Genomic DNA, 14,107 nt, shown 5'->3' with positions numbered 1-14,107 from the left:
AGTGCAAGTAGTGTTGCATAAATAAAACTGCCATCCTTTGCTTTAGTTTTCTCAGTTGCTGCATCATCCCCCATGTTTCTAACAGTATATCAATTCACCTGGATCACCATTGTACTCTCAGAAAGCTTTGCTTGTGGATCCTCAGTAGGACAGAGAACTTTGCATGTTTCCATTTAGGCACAATTATCCTGAGTTATTTCATTTCTGCACATTTTGTAGAGATTAATTTAAGTGGCAGTTGTGCGAGTTTCCTGCCACTGGGGAATCCAGATTTTAGTTGAACTCCAGGACAGAAGATTGGGTCTGACTACCTTTGCTTTAATTCCCCCTGCTTCTCATTTTTCCTCCTTATGACTCAGAAATAAATTATTTCTCTGGGGGAAAAAAGCATAAGTTTTTGACACAAGTTCTTCCTCAAATATTAAATATAGAGGTAGTTCATGCTCTGTTACTAATCACATGGAAGAGTGCCTGAGATTAGTGTGTTTTGCTCAGAAATATGTAATTTTAAAAGCAGGTCTGGGCTTATATTCCTATTGCCTAGGTAGCTTTGTTGGAGTATTCAGTGAATTAAAGTGATTAGATTAGCAGCCCTCTCATGATGGAGGTCTCTCTGCAGTCACTGGAGGGACACAGACTAGGCTCTAGAAGTGTTTGTCTGCTGTGATCCTGTGCAGTGGGAACTATCCAGCCAAGAGGTGGCCACTGACACAACCCTTCATGTGGCACCAGGCTGTCACCCTTGTCTTAGAGCTGGGCCTCCCTCAGGGTACTTGGGCCACACAATTCTTACCTCTGTTGATCACTGGACAAGCTTAAAATGTTTAAAATTCACTTTGGAAATAAAAAGGAAGTAGTATAGAAATATATAAATTGCCTCAAAACTGATTCAGTCTTACTTTTTTCCCAAGGAGTGAGGAAGGTTCAAAGCCAGGCATTTAACATTGGAAGCTTTGTGGAAGTTAGGACAAGGTCAAAGGAATGTGGGAGGAATTTTAGTTAACATGACAACTGCTGATCCATGTAACAATCTTAGAGATTCAGAGGGATTTGTTTTCTTCTTTTATTTTCTTTTCCCTATTGATTTCTTGTTCAAGCTATTGAAATACTGATTTAACTGATTTAATCCTACTGTACTTGCAACATCTATGTGATATCAAAATACAGAGGGTGTGCATTACATCTATAGGTATAGATAATTTAATTTACTGTGGATTATCATGACTATCTCTTGAGTGACAGAACTAGCCTTCAGTTTCTAAGCAGGGATAGTGAAAGAGGAATGCTGAAGCTAGAAGGAAGAAAGGCAGAATCCTGAAATACCACAATTTAGTTTTGAGCCTGAAGTCACCGCAGTGTACTTTTTTCCCTGCATTAGTTCTGCTGACTTACTGTAGCATGCACATGAATAATATTTACATGTCCAGTCCTCCATATGGTTTTCTGTGCTGTTATTAGGCAATCTGGTTTTACTTCAGCTGTCACTCAGCTGTCACAAAATTTGCCAAGTCTCTGCTAAGGCCTGTATCTTGGCCGGTTGTGTGTGTGTGCCTGGAGCTGTGCTGTTCAGCATCCACTGGGCAGCAGGTAGCCTGGCTTCTCCTCTAAATGCCCAGCATTCCATGACACAAGCTCCCACACAGCACACCACTCGGTTCTCCTTGCTCCTTCCAGACATTCCCTGTGAGTGCAGCTCAGTAGCAGGACACAGGGGGAAGCCATAAAACCACTTCTATTAAAGATATTCTGGTTACTTGTTCAGGTTACTTATACAGTGGGAGGGAGGCAAAAAAAAAAAAGGGGGGGGGGAATAATGGAATGGGTAGACATTTGATTTCAATGAGCATTTCATCTAGAAGGAAGGATATTTTGGACCCAGATTACATCTTGTTCTCCTGTTGCAGTTCATGTCAGAGCACAGGAAGCAGGGGAACCTGAGGTTGTTCTGGTGTTTTCCCCTTACTCCTCAATAGTCTAGGTAGAAACATAGATGATGTTCACTGTTGTTTTGAGGGTGAGATGTTATTACTTGGCTGCCAGTAGTCATAGTAACACTGCTTTCGCATTACTATTGAATGCTTGGTGCTGAAGGTTTCTTTAATTCTAGCAAACTGTTTTTCTCTTAGTTTATTTTTCTTGTCAGAATTTGTTCCCCTCAGAGTTTAAAACTAATTTGACAAGTTAGCCTATAATTTAACATGTCATAAACTGGAGGTGCCTCCACAATTTTGGTGCAGAATCTGTGTTGGTGCCTAATACTTGTATTTGTTCTGCCAAATTCTTTTAATGCCCTAAATTAGGACACGCTTTTCAGCTGGTGTTGATGGCCTGAGCTTCTGCTGAGCTTTTAAGGCATGTCTAAACAGATGGGCACAGACAGCTGTAAGCTTCCCTGTCCACTCTGTGAGCCAGCCAAAATCCAGCCAGCTCTGCTCTGGAAGTTGTGGAGCTCCATTTGTGAGATGCTGTGCCCAAGTGTTTATCTACTGCTGCTTTGGCAGAGTTTGCAGGTCTGAGCTGGCTCCTGGCTGTCCATCCTGGAAAGTGAACAGGAGTGTTCATGCCTGGCTCCATTCTTTGTGTGTGTGTGTGTGCCTGAAGGGGTCAAACCCTGGCTCACGTGGGGTGTGCAACTGGCTTGGCTCTGTTGGTCTGAGAGGAGGCTCAGGGGCTGCCCTCTTGTGTCACTCAAAGCAAAACATAAATACTGGGTGGTGCTGGCTCCTGCTCTAAGCCCCTTGCCATATTTGTCACCTGTAGAAACCCTCCCATGGAGGGATGGTGTGGCAGTCCCCAGCTCATCTTTGAGCACTTCCTTAGGTGGATTTGTTTGCTTTAAAATGTGCAATTATTTCGTAAACCTTTCCAGTGCCTGGCCTGAAACCACAAGTGCAGGAAGACATGCTAACTGCTGAGTTTGAAACAAATTCCTTTGAATGCCAAGCACACTGTAAGGAGCTCATGCTCTCATGCACAAGGCTTAACAGTCTTTTCCCATTTTCCACATCTTTGTTTTCCTGCCATCTGCTAATGTGCCTTCTCTAATTTGGATTATAAGGTCCCTAGGATATTGCTGTAACTTTTAATATCTTTCCTCTGAAATGTTGTTGGTAGTTATAATAATGATAGCTAATTAGAAAAAATAGGACATTGACAAAAGCTTTCTTCTCAATGATCTGATATTTCTAGTTTGATTAGGTAGGTAGGCACAAAGCTTAGAGACACTTTCTGCTTCAAGTATAACTTTTGGTAGATGGTGCTTCTGGGAACTTTCACAGAGGGCATGTCAACACACTCATGTGACTGTAATACTCTCAGCTGAAGCATTTAGTGCTGCACAGCACAAAATGCTGCTGAGAGAAAGAAAGCATTCACTGCTGATACACAGAATTTGGTGGTGCTGCTGCTGTTTTTGCTTTTACTGTTCCAGATGTTCAAAATGAAAGTTTTGGCAGCCAGCTCTGGGGAAATATTCAAAGGAGCAAAGAGACGCTAGCTCTATAACTCCCACCAAGCGTGACTGTGTGTAGAGAATGTGGATAGCACTGAGTAGGGTAATAAAAAAGTCCAAACTATTTTCTGGGCTCCTGACTTTTGCATTTTTGCAGTGTGATATAAAAGTCAGAATGATGCCAAAAAACTGCTTGAAGGATCAGTCTATAGGTACTTTTCTCTATCTGGCTCCAGGAGGAATTGCATATGCCATGTATATAGGCAGGCTGTGGACTGTCTAATTAGGAGAGTACAGAATTGGAGGAGTCTATATCATGCTTAATCCTAATAAGAAGCAATGCACTAAATTATCCTCTTGCAATTCAGCATCATGCTCATAAGTATGGAACTGATTCAAAACTGTATTTTTTGGGCAGGGATCAATTAGACATTGAAACCAGGCAATAGAAACGTTTACTTTTCTCAGTTAACATTGGTTTCTATTTGCCTCCATATGAACTAGAAAACTTGTTTTTTCTTTACATTGTTTACATCTTAATAAAAAAGGAAGCAAGAGCTGGCATCAGGTTTGATTTACACAGAGAGAGAGAGAGAAAGCCTCCAGATGAGCATCAGATCTAGTGAAGCGTGTCCCACATCGCAAAACCATCCATCTCCTTTTTTAGTGAGCTGGGTTTCTGCTTCCTTGGGATGCTAGATCTAAATCAGCAGGTGATACAGGCACTGTTCATTTTGACTGTGGTTTTCTCCCTCCTGTATGATGGTGTTGATATCAGTTTTTCGTGGGCATTGCAACAGGATATCAGCACAAGAGGCAAAGCACTCAGGTCTGCTTTTAGTCTCAGTAGGTCTATTCTAGAGAGAGAGCAGAAGTGCCAGAGAAGCTGAATTGATATCACAGACTAAAAAGAAGAGATCCTATTATGTCAGTTTGTACAGCTTTATAAACCTTGCAGTGTTTTATGAGAATATTATTTGGTTGCCTTTTTGACATGCAGATTCTTAACCTGTCTGAAGGTATCTGTATTCCCCAGTCCTTGATCCCAACGCATTTGTTGAAGCTTTTTGCTTATGTCCTCTACTAGTCTCCTTCAACAATTGTCTGCGAGTTTTTTGTTTTCCTTTGGCCAGTTTGTTGCAATTTTTCAGGCTGACAGGCTTTGTGCATGTTCAGAGAGATTTTCTTTCAAATATGAAGTAGCCAAGTCTTTACTTACTGAACTTGAACATGAAAAAATATTCACTTGCCCATACAAAATTGCAAGCAAGCATTTGCTTTCAAAGCAGTGTCCCTTTGTGGCTTTTTCTCACATGCTCATTAAGCACTGTGAAGCGTCTAGGAATAGAAAAAGGGATTTAAGATGCTTTAAGAAAAGACAGCATTCTTGTTCTGTTGTTATTCATTTGTACTTGTTAGTGTGTAGAGATCCCTTTCAGGCCCACTGGAATTGCTACCATCCAAATATGTCATAATAGACAACCCTTGTCCCAGGGATTTGCCAGGCTAAAGAAATCATGGGCAATGGTCCAGAGAAAGGGACAGCAGAGAAATGGAATTGCTTGGCTGAGGGCAGCCAGGATTTACTGTGATCTGGAGAAGAGGGAAATGTGTGCCTCTGCCTGTGCCAGGGCTCTGTATAATATTGTAAGCCTGTCCCATTGTTTTAGTGCCCAGCTGAACACCCCTGCCCTCGTTAAGCAGTCACTCATGGGGCACGTTAGTTGCAGAAATTAGTAAATCTTTTTTCTTAATTTTATTAATTTACTGTTAAATTTCCTCCCCATACTGATGTTTTAAAAGATAATTGTTAAATTCTAGGCTGCCTGGTTCACCTTGAGGAACTGAGTTCTTAGCAAAATATTTTTGGATTAGTAGATTTTTGTGACTGAAACACATTGGGGCACATATTCCAGCGTTCTAGGACTAGGCTCCATTTGTAAAGACACATGCCTTGTCATACAGAATTGGACCAGTGGGCAGAAAATGCCTTTCAACACTGGGGAGCATGATTCTCCTCCCCATGCCAGGCTGTAGAAGGTGGCTATCTTTACTGTAATCTGCCAACACATGAAATTTTGTTGCTGAATAAGTAGTGAGGAAGAAAACCAAACAATTTTCCACTTATTTTTTGTTGTTGCAGGAGCACTTTTTCCTCTGAATCTCTTTACAGAGAGAGTATGATTTAAAAGGATAAACAGTGGATGGCTATGCAAAATATATTTATTTGAGTGGGGTGTGTGTGTATGGGTGTGTATTAATACAAGTTAGAAATGGCATTAAGAAGAAAATTCACTGTCCCTTCTCTAAGTTTATTGAAAATCCAAGCAGGACGAGATATTTCCATGCTCACTTTCATGAAATAATGTGATAAGATATATCCCAAACAGAATAGAACTAAAACCACCAGGATTTTGTTGGTGGAAAACTGGTGCTTATTATGTATAAAATACTGGTATATTTTGTATGAAAAACTTGAACACCATGAAAGCGTGGAGTTCAGAAGCATAAAGTCATCAAATTCCCTTTGCTATTGAAGGAAGGCTGATACACAAATAATTTTAAGTGGCAATCTGCTAAGGATGCTGAATTTCCTGTCCATATTATTCTCCAGTCTAGAAATAGACAGTGAAAGGCAGCAGGGCTGGTGGAGATACCATTGCCTATCACTTGGCAAACACGTGATCATTGAACAAACACAGATATCCCCCAGATGTAAGCTCTCTGAGTGCTCAGATGGTGCAGCTGAGGAAGGTGGGTGAATTACAGGGCTCTCTGGGAGCCACAGATAACAGAAATGCTGATGCTGCATCAGCACTTCCCAGCAGCTCTGCTCTTACTTGGAGTGATGCTGCTCCGTGCCCTGCCCCGAGTCTGTTACAGGTCATTGTCACACCTCTGCAGAAACAAACCAGAACAAGAATTTTTTGTTTGCACCTGTGTACAAACATGGTTGTATTCATGCACCAGTGCAGTGGCAAACAGCGGTATGCCCCATTCCCTTTGAAGTTCCAATGAAATGGAACGTAGATGTGAGGAGGTGATTGCACTCACTCATGTGTCGTGCCTGTAACAGTTATGATTGGGATGATTAGCAAAGAGAATTGCTCAAGTGCCCTAATTTCTGGAGGAATGTGGGAATTGCCACAGAATTAAATGTGACTTCCTCCAGAATTAAATGTGATTAGTGCAATACTGACCTGATCAATACCACTTCTTCAAAGTGAAATAATATCAAAGTTAACTGTGCTTAAGTAACAGATTTTAGATTGCCTTAAAAATCTGAAAAATTCAATTAATTTTTCAGTTTAGCTCCAAAACCAGATCAAATTCAGATAAAAGATTGTGGGTTTTTGGAACATTTTGAAAATGTGAGATTAAAATGTTTAACCTTTTAAAAATGCAATTATTTTGCAACTATATTTTTGACCCATGTAAACTTGAATTTGTGAATATCTGTTGATATCAATGGCTCAGGCCAGATCAGGTAAGCTTAGTTTGCTGTATGGCTAAGTTATTTGGATGAAAAATTTCACTAAACTTTGAAAAGAACCAATTAAACCCCCTAACCTTCTGCTTCTAGCTACTATTTTCATTTGAGCCATGAAAATAGTTTATTCAGCTTTTCTATCACTTGTCTCTAGGCCAAAAATGTCTATATTTTTTCTAAATAAACATGGAGATAGTAGTTTTATTATGCAGGTTGAATGCTTTATATTGCTTTCCTAGACTTGCTGACATAATGATGTCTTGTGGCAATGCTTTTCCAAGATTAGTATTGTAGCATGTAAAAAAATATGTCCTTTTATAGATTTTCTTGTTTCTGTGAGCAGTGCTTTAGAGATTTAAAAAACGTTATTGGATTTGCCTATAAAGATAACGAGTTTTGATCCTGTGGCACCAAGTATGAGAGTATATTCATTGTTTATACACAGACAGTAGTGCTAGAAATGAGAACTTTAGAACATTGACAAAAGCAAAAGATTTTTGCCTTCCCTGACAAATGAGAGCATATTAATAAGTTTTGACTTAATCTTACAGTAATATATGCTCATACAAGTATTCTCTGAGCCTTGCACAGGCACTGCTGTGTCAATCAGTACAACAAATTCCTTTGCCTTGATAAATTGATTTTTACCATATTTTGGTGCTATTGCAGGACCATTCTACGCAGGAGAGCAGTTACCTAAGGTCAAGCAAGCAGCATTTTATTTTTAAAGGCAAAATTATGTTCCCTGCATCTGTCTAAAAGCATTACCTGAAAAAGGAAAATCTGGACTTCCTGCTCGCTGGTGTGTCAGACCCAGCACCCATGTTGTCACATCTGTGTCAGGTGAGCCTCTCCACATCTTTTGTCCTGGAGCATCTGGCCACAGTGGGCCCTGTTTGAAGGCAAAATGGGTGGAATGCAGCTCCAGACTTTCTCTGCCAGTCCACGGACAGGGCATGGCTAAAAGAGCACACAACTGGAGTGCAACAGGGCCAGGCAAGGGATTAGCTGCTGAGATAAACTTAGGGACAGGAATTAAGCTTGACAGAAGATTAACAATTTGCCCTGGAAACAGCTGAGAGGGTAAAAATGGAATCAGAGGTTTTGCTAGGGAATTTTGGCATCTGGGAGTAGAAATCTGAGAAAAGCTTCGTATGTTGGGCCTTGTGCATCAAGAAGTGCAATATTAGCTGTCTGATACAAGCCCTGAGGCTGGTATCATGTTGGAGATTGTGTGGGGATGGCTGGTTTCCTCAGGATCTGCAGGAGCTGATTGATGGAGCTGTCACAGCCCCTTATGTGTCAGAGCCTGGGGAGGCCTGTGAGGGAAAATTTTAATGGTGCTTGTCATCAAAGAAAAATTTTGTGCTTCTCACTTCAGTGGTCCTGCTGACACCATCAACACAGGATCATGGCAGGCTTTCTCTTGCTGGCTTGATCTTTACTGGGGCTTCTCATAGATCCTTTTCACGGAATGTGTCTCTTCTGCACCATTAAAGGCAGTGACAGGACTCCAGCTGCTCAGAAAGATGAAGTCTAACGGCTCTAGAATATTCTAGCTGGATACAAAAGTCATGAATACGTAAGATTTAAATAAATGTCATCTTGCTTGCAGGATGAGAGGAATAAGGAATGCAGTATTTACATGAGTTTTGGTGTTTTGTTTTGGTTTGGTTTTTTAAAAAATTCTTTTGTGAATGTACGCTTTCATAATTTATAATTTGTCTGCATCCACACAGAAGCTCAGGTTCATGTTCATAGGCTGGATGGGTTGGTGCTGGCAGAAAGACTGGTGGGACACAGGTTTGTGCTGGAGAACAGCAGTGTTTGTCCCCAGTGATACAAGGCAGAGCAGGGCAGGAGTCCAGCTGGTGAAAGAGTTTTCAGGAGCTGCAGCACTGGCAACTCTTGCACAGGGAGAGGAAGGGGTGATGAGGACTGCAAAGGCAATGTGCCATGGGTTCTGATTCCTACTCGCAACCTTGGAAATTGAAGGAATAAGGAGAGATTGCAGTATGTGTGTTAAGAAGTGCTGTGCAAGGCATAACAGAAAAGACAGGAGCTTTTTTTAACCAAGCCAAGGAGCAGCAGCAAGGAAGTTTAGCAGTAGGTAAAATTCAGCAATTTTACCTTTTTGATCATCATGATAAGGGGATATTTATAGCTACTGTGAAAAAAACTATACCTTCATAAAAGCAAAAGCAATTGTGATTACTTCCCTTAATCTTTGCTTCTTTTTGACAGTGACACTTATGAAACATCTGAATGCTCCATCAGCTTGTGAGTAAATGTCATTAAGTTAACATAGTTGCAGAGTTTTCTTTCGTATGGCCAAAGACTTCATAAAATAAGTCAGGAAACAAGTAATGAAATAAGTCAAATACAAAGCTATAATAATAGAGTTTTGTAATATGTAAGCATGTGACAAAGTAGTGGTAAATAGACTTCAAGGTTAAAAGTTTTTTTCCTAGTATAGTTTTATGTTGGTATTTAAAAAGTTGCTTCTCTATTTATTGCCTTCCCTGCAGAGTGAGTTCCTGGAGATGCTGCAGTGTGATTGGGTGTTTCCTTCAACTTTTAAAAAAAGTTTCTACATTAAAACTTAGCACAAATGTATCAGGGGATCTGTCTTGCTGTCAGTTTTTCAAAACAACTACTTTTGAAGTCGGTGGGGACATCTCTTGAACAAGGTTTGTCATAATATGGCCCGGGGCTACTAAGTTGCCTGCTTGATAAAAGTTACAGGAAATGTGTTCTGATTGTTGCACTCTTGCTCTTTTTGCTGAGTGCCCTAATTACCAGCTTCTTCTCGTTCATGGTTTCCCCACAAATGTGGTCTTTCTGCCAGACTGGCATCAGTTGAGAAGAAGGAGGAGAATTTAGTTTGACAGCTGTCCCTCTTGCAGAGCAGCTGGTACATATTCAGCAATTATGGAACACCAAAGAGAAGGGGCAAGAGTCCATAAAGAGGTAGATCATCACACTTGGCATTTTAGGACAGATACTCAAGGGGGTACATTAGTGCTGCTTGGCTGACTTTGAAAGAAAGCTTTGACTTTAATGTGTCTAAGGCCTTTCATCCTTTTAGACACTTCCAATCTGGAGATAGTTTTTGGTGTTTTGTGCATTAGGGTTGATAGTAAATCACCAAGGATTCTTCTAGTTGTGGAAACTTCCAGACAAGAATTGGAAGACTGAAGATGTTTCTATTTCTGTTATCCTCAGTAGAATGGCTTGCGTGAGCATCTACATATTGGTGGAGTTGGCAAGCAGCTTTAGCAAACACGTTACTGCTTTTTATATTGCAGCTTGCAAAGATTAAGATAGCCCTTAATATTTTGGTCAACTTCAGAATCAGATGTAACTTTAATATTCACTTCCTGGTTACTGTGGCTTCCTAGTAAAAAGGGCATGTATTTCCCAGTGAAGGTCAGATATGGAAGAAATTTCACTGAAGTTATTTGCTTAATTCTAGATCAGTAAGTCGCTGAAGTGAAAATAGTTGGAACCCAGGAATGCATTCAAGGAGAGCAATTTAGCACAAATTTCCTGTTTGCCCTCTTTCCAAGGCATCTGCTTGTAACCAACTGCTGTTGGAGAAATGCTTAAACTGAATTTGCCTTCTTAGAGTTTTGGGGCATCTACTCCTTCTACTGGAATAATTTATCTTTCCACTCTTTGGCTTTGCCTATCACAAGTGAGTAGTGGGGCATCTAAGGCAAAGTTGCTTCTGCCCAAGTCCCTGGTTTGTGCAGATAGCAGAAGTTACTTTTCAAGTGTGATGAATTAGAGAAAGGGAACTAAGTCCTGTATCCACAGAGGAAACTGGTGCACATGACCTCATTCATGCACAGCTACATCAGAAGCCTGATGTAAAGACAAGGCTCTGTAATAAGAAAAGGAAAGAGAAGAATAAAACTTTAACAACTATGTGGTTCTTCTATTCCAATGCCACACTGTAGGAAACAATACCCAAAACATGAACCTGTGCTCACCTTGCTGATATCAAATATTTTGTTCTCAAAAAATGTGGTCTGTGCAGCAAGTCTCACTTTGAGCTTGTTTGAAATACTGAAAATATTTTTCTTTATTGTTTTCTTCTGCTTTTTTTTTTAATTTAAGAAAACAGCATAATTTTTGAGAATGTCTTTGTTATAAGGCGCTTTCCTGTCCAAGAGAAATCTCTGATCACGTATGTGAATAGAAAAGTATAAAATGCCTTTGTGTCTCCAGTCACTATTTGAGATACAGATAGTCTAAGTTCAGTCAGTGCTGTTATTGATGGGGGATGTTGCCTATGTGTCTTTCAACTAGTAGGGAGGTCTCAGACTTTACTGGAAAAGGTGATACTTTTTTCAAAAGAAAATGCGTTTTGCAATTCACACTGAATCTAGACACACACCCTGCAACAGGCTGACTTGTTGACTTATCTGTCTACTTCTGCTCTTCTCATTTTTATAAAATGTCTTGCTTTCTGAGCATCTGTAATGACAGCTGTCGACATGACATTTGTTAAGAGATTAGTAAAGCTGGAAAGGAAGTGATATCAGCTTATGCTATGTGAAAACTAGGTTATAGGTTTCATAAGTTCTGACACCTGAATGACTCCTCTGATTTTTTCCACATAGTTATTACCATAGCAAGACACCGGCTTTGATGTGTATTCATTCCTGTGTTCACCAGTGCAGCCTCATGTCTGTTTCCTCACTTATCTTTCAAGTGTAAGTTCACATCCAGTTGTTTCAGCTCCTTTCCACAAGCATATCTTCTCAGTCAAATTTCCAATAACAATGGGATTTTCATCTTTCATTGAATTTTCACATGCTACTGCATTTGAAAAATGAAGAGAATCTGTTCTCTTTACCCTTGACACATGTTTTATAAAGGGCATTCACAAGAAGTAACCAGAGCCAGCTGTTCTTCAGATAAAAATATAGAACTTTACTGCCACTGGAAGAGTTATGTCCACTTTTACAATCTCATGGCATGCCATAAATGTTTTTGCCCTCTGAACTAATGTATTTGAAAGCATTTTTCTGCATTCGAAGCCTTGCTGTAGAAAGATAATGTTTCCAAGTGTTGCCCTCTAAGCACCTAATCACTTGCTCAGCTTCCTACACTTTAGCTTTTAACCTCTGCTTTCTGACTGATGAATATAGTTTAAGTCTGGAAGATAAGGTTTTTCTACTATAATATATATAGGGAAAGCAGCTTTTTACAAATCCAAGCATACTGGGACCTGCAATATTTCACTTCATAAAAGTATCAGATGAGGAAGGATAATTGTCTGACTACAAACTTGAGTAACTCATTAAATGCACCAAAATTATGAAAGCAGTTTCTTGATCTGACATTAAGATTAGTTAAAAAGAAAAAATAGCAGCTGCTTTGTCAACAGAAACAAAGAATTCAACACTTTCCCTTATCCTCTTGCCAAGCTGCTGCTTAGTCTTATCTTTTAATTAAACCTGAACTTTAAATACATGTGTCTAGCACACCAGTTTATTAAATAAAACATCAATAGGCAAACAGTATTCTTGTCAATTAGCATTCAGGTCAGAGGTTTCTGGTTGTTATTTTTTCCTCCTTACAGGATGGATATGTAAAAGGTTCCAGTTTTGTTACAACTTAGTTTAAAGTCACCAATTAAGAAACAGAAAATGCTGAAAATGTTTTTAGTTTCCACTAGAATTATTTTCTGCTACAACACCACACTCAACTGCTTTAATTCTGTGTTAAACAGAGACATTCTCCCAAGAAATGAAACCTAGAATAGTAATCTTTACTCCTTATCAGTGCTTGATAAGGAGTTCATAACAACTCCATTCAAAAGGGAAAACTTGATTTGATACATTTTCTTCAATTCCCAAATAATTTCACTAGTTTTCCCAATTGAAAAATTTTTTAAAGTTATTTTAAAAACTTTTTGAGGAATTGAGTCCCTTTGGGGAATTGGAGATAAAACCCTAACTACAGTGAAGCCCGTGGGAGTTTTACCATTTTTTAAGGGCCAGTTTTCATAACATTCCTCAGGTGAGATGGAATGAAATTGCAAATGGCCCCATTCATTGCTATGCAAGCCCACAGTTTTGTCATTCATTCAACAAATTGAAGTAAAACTTCATGACTTATATACCCAAGCCCACAGCACTAGAACACAATTCAAAGTACCGAATGTGGAAGAATGCCATTTCTGGCAACAATGGCTAAAATCCACATCATTTTAGGCTTGTCTCAGGCTAAAAAAGGACTTAATTTTTTCCTAAAATAGGAAATGCTGATGGGATCAATGATATTTTTGAAATTAAATGTATAGTTTTCTAGGTTAAGCCTCAAGGGCTTATAAATAATAGAGAAATTAAAAACCAATCGAGATTAGTCCCAAATTACTGGATGGTCAAAGAAGGAGTTGAGCATATTAAAAAATTGGTGCTCAAACACATGTATGCCCAATGAAAATAATGCTTATATTTAGAACTCTGGTGATCTAAAATATTTTCACCACCTTGAAAATATTAACAGCCAAGGCTACCCTTTTCCTCAAACATAGGAAGCCTGCACTTTCATTTCTGTTCAATACAGCATTATATTGCAGTTTTGTGCACATCAATAATGCAGCCTGGGTGTAAGGCTATAATGACTCATAACCTAGAACAAACATAATGTATTTATCTAATATGAAATGATGTAGTAAGCAATGGGGCTAAAACAAGCATCTAAGAAAGAATTCATGGTGGAAGAAAGCAAGACTGTTTCCAGTAACTCTATGCAAACATTAGGAAGGTGGTTAATTGGTAAAATGAATTGGAATTAATTATGCATGAATCCTGTGGCAAGTACAGCAGCACTCAGCTCATTAAGAAATCATAGTTTGGAATGCAGGGTGCTGTTCTGACTGCATTATATCCTCAATGTGCTTGTGGCCACTTTTCAGAGGCTTGCAAGGCAGCTTTAGAGAGTGCACTGTCATTAGGAGAAATACCTGGGATTTCTGAAGTGTGTGGGAACTCAAGAATCCTTTGAACCTATGAATTCTCTGACAGATGAGTGAAGACAATATGCTATCTTTAAAAGTAGGAAAGGGCTAACACTCAAAAACTGAGGCCCCAGAGACAATTTAGAAACAAATAACTAATCAATTTGCATTTCAAAAAATCAGGAGATAA

The 14,107-nt window shown here is 39.4% G+C and overlaps 1 long non-coding RNA gene across 1 annotated transcript in view; it reads left to right on the top strand.

Annotated features, from left to right (window-relative positions):
- LOC135444951 (uncharacterized) overlaps nt 1-9,548 on the top strand; it is a 273,529-nt gene extending 263,981 nt beyond the window's left edge. Inside the window, exons 3-5 of the long non-coding RNA XR_010439376.1 lie at nt 7,611-7,784; nt 9,186-9,221; nt 9,470-9,548. This is a non-coding gene — a long non-coding RNA (uncharacterized LOC135444951). The remainder of the gene's footprint in view (nt 1-7,610; nt 7,785-9,185; nt 9,222-9,469) is intronic.
- The last annotated feature ends 4,559 nt before the right edge of the window (nt 9,549-14,107 follow it).

Source organism: Zonotrichia leucophrys, chromosome 3 (genome assembly GCF_028769735.1).
Source record: "Zonotrichia leucophrys gambelii isolate GWCS_2022_RI chromosome 3, RI_Zleu_2.0, whole genome shotgun sequence".
In the NCBI taxonomy this organism is placed as follows: Eukaryota; Metazoa; Chordata; class Aves; order Passeriformes; family Passerellidae; genus Zonotrichia; species Zonotrichia leucophrys.
This window is presented reverse-complemented; position numbering and strand designations above follow the sequence as displayed.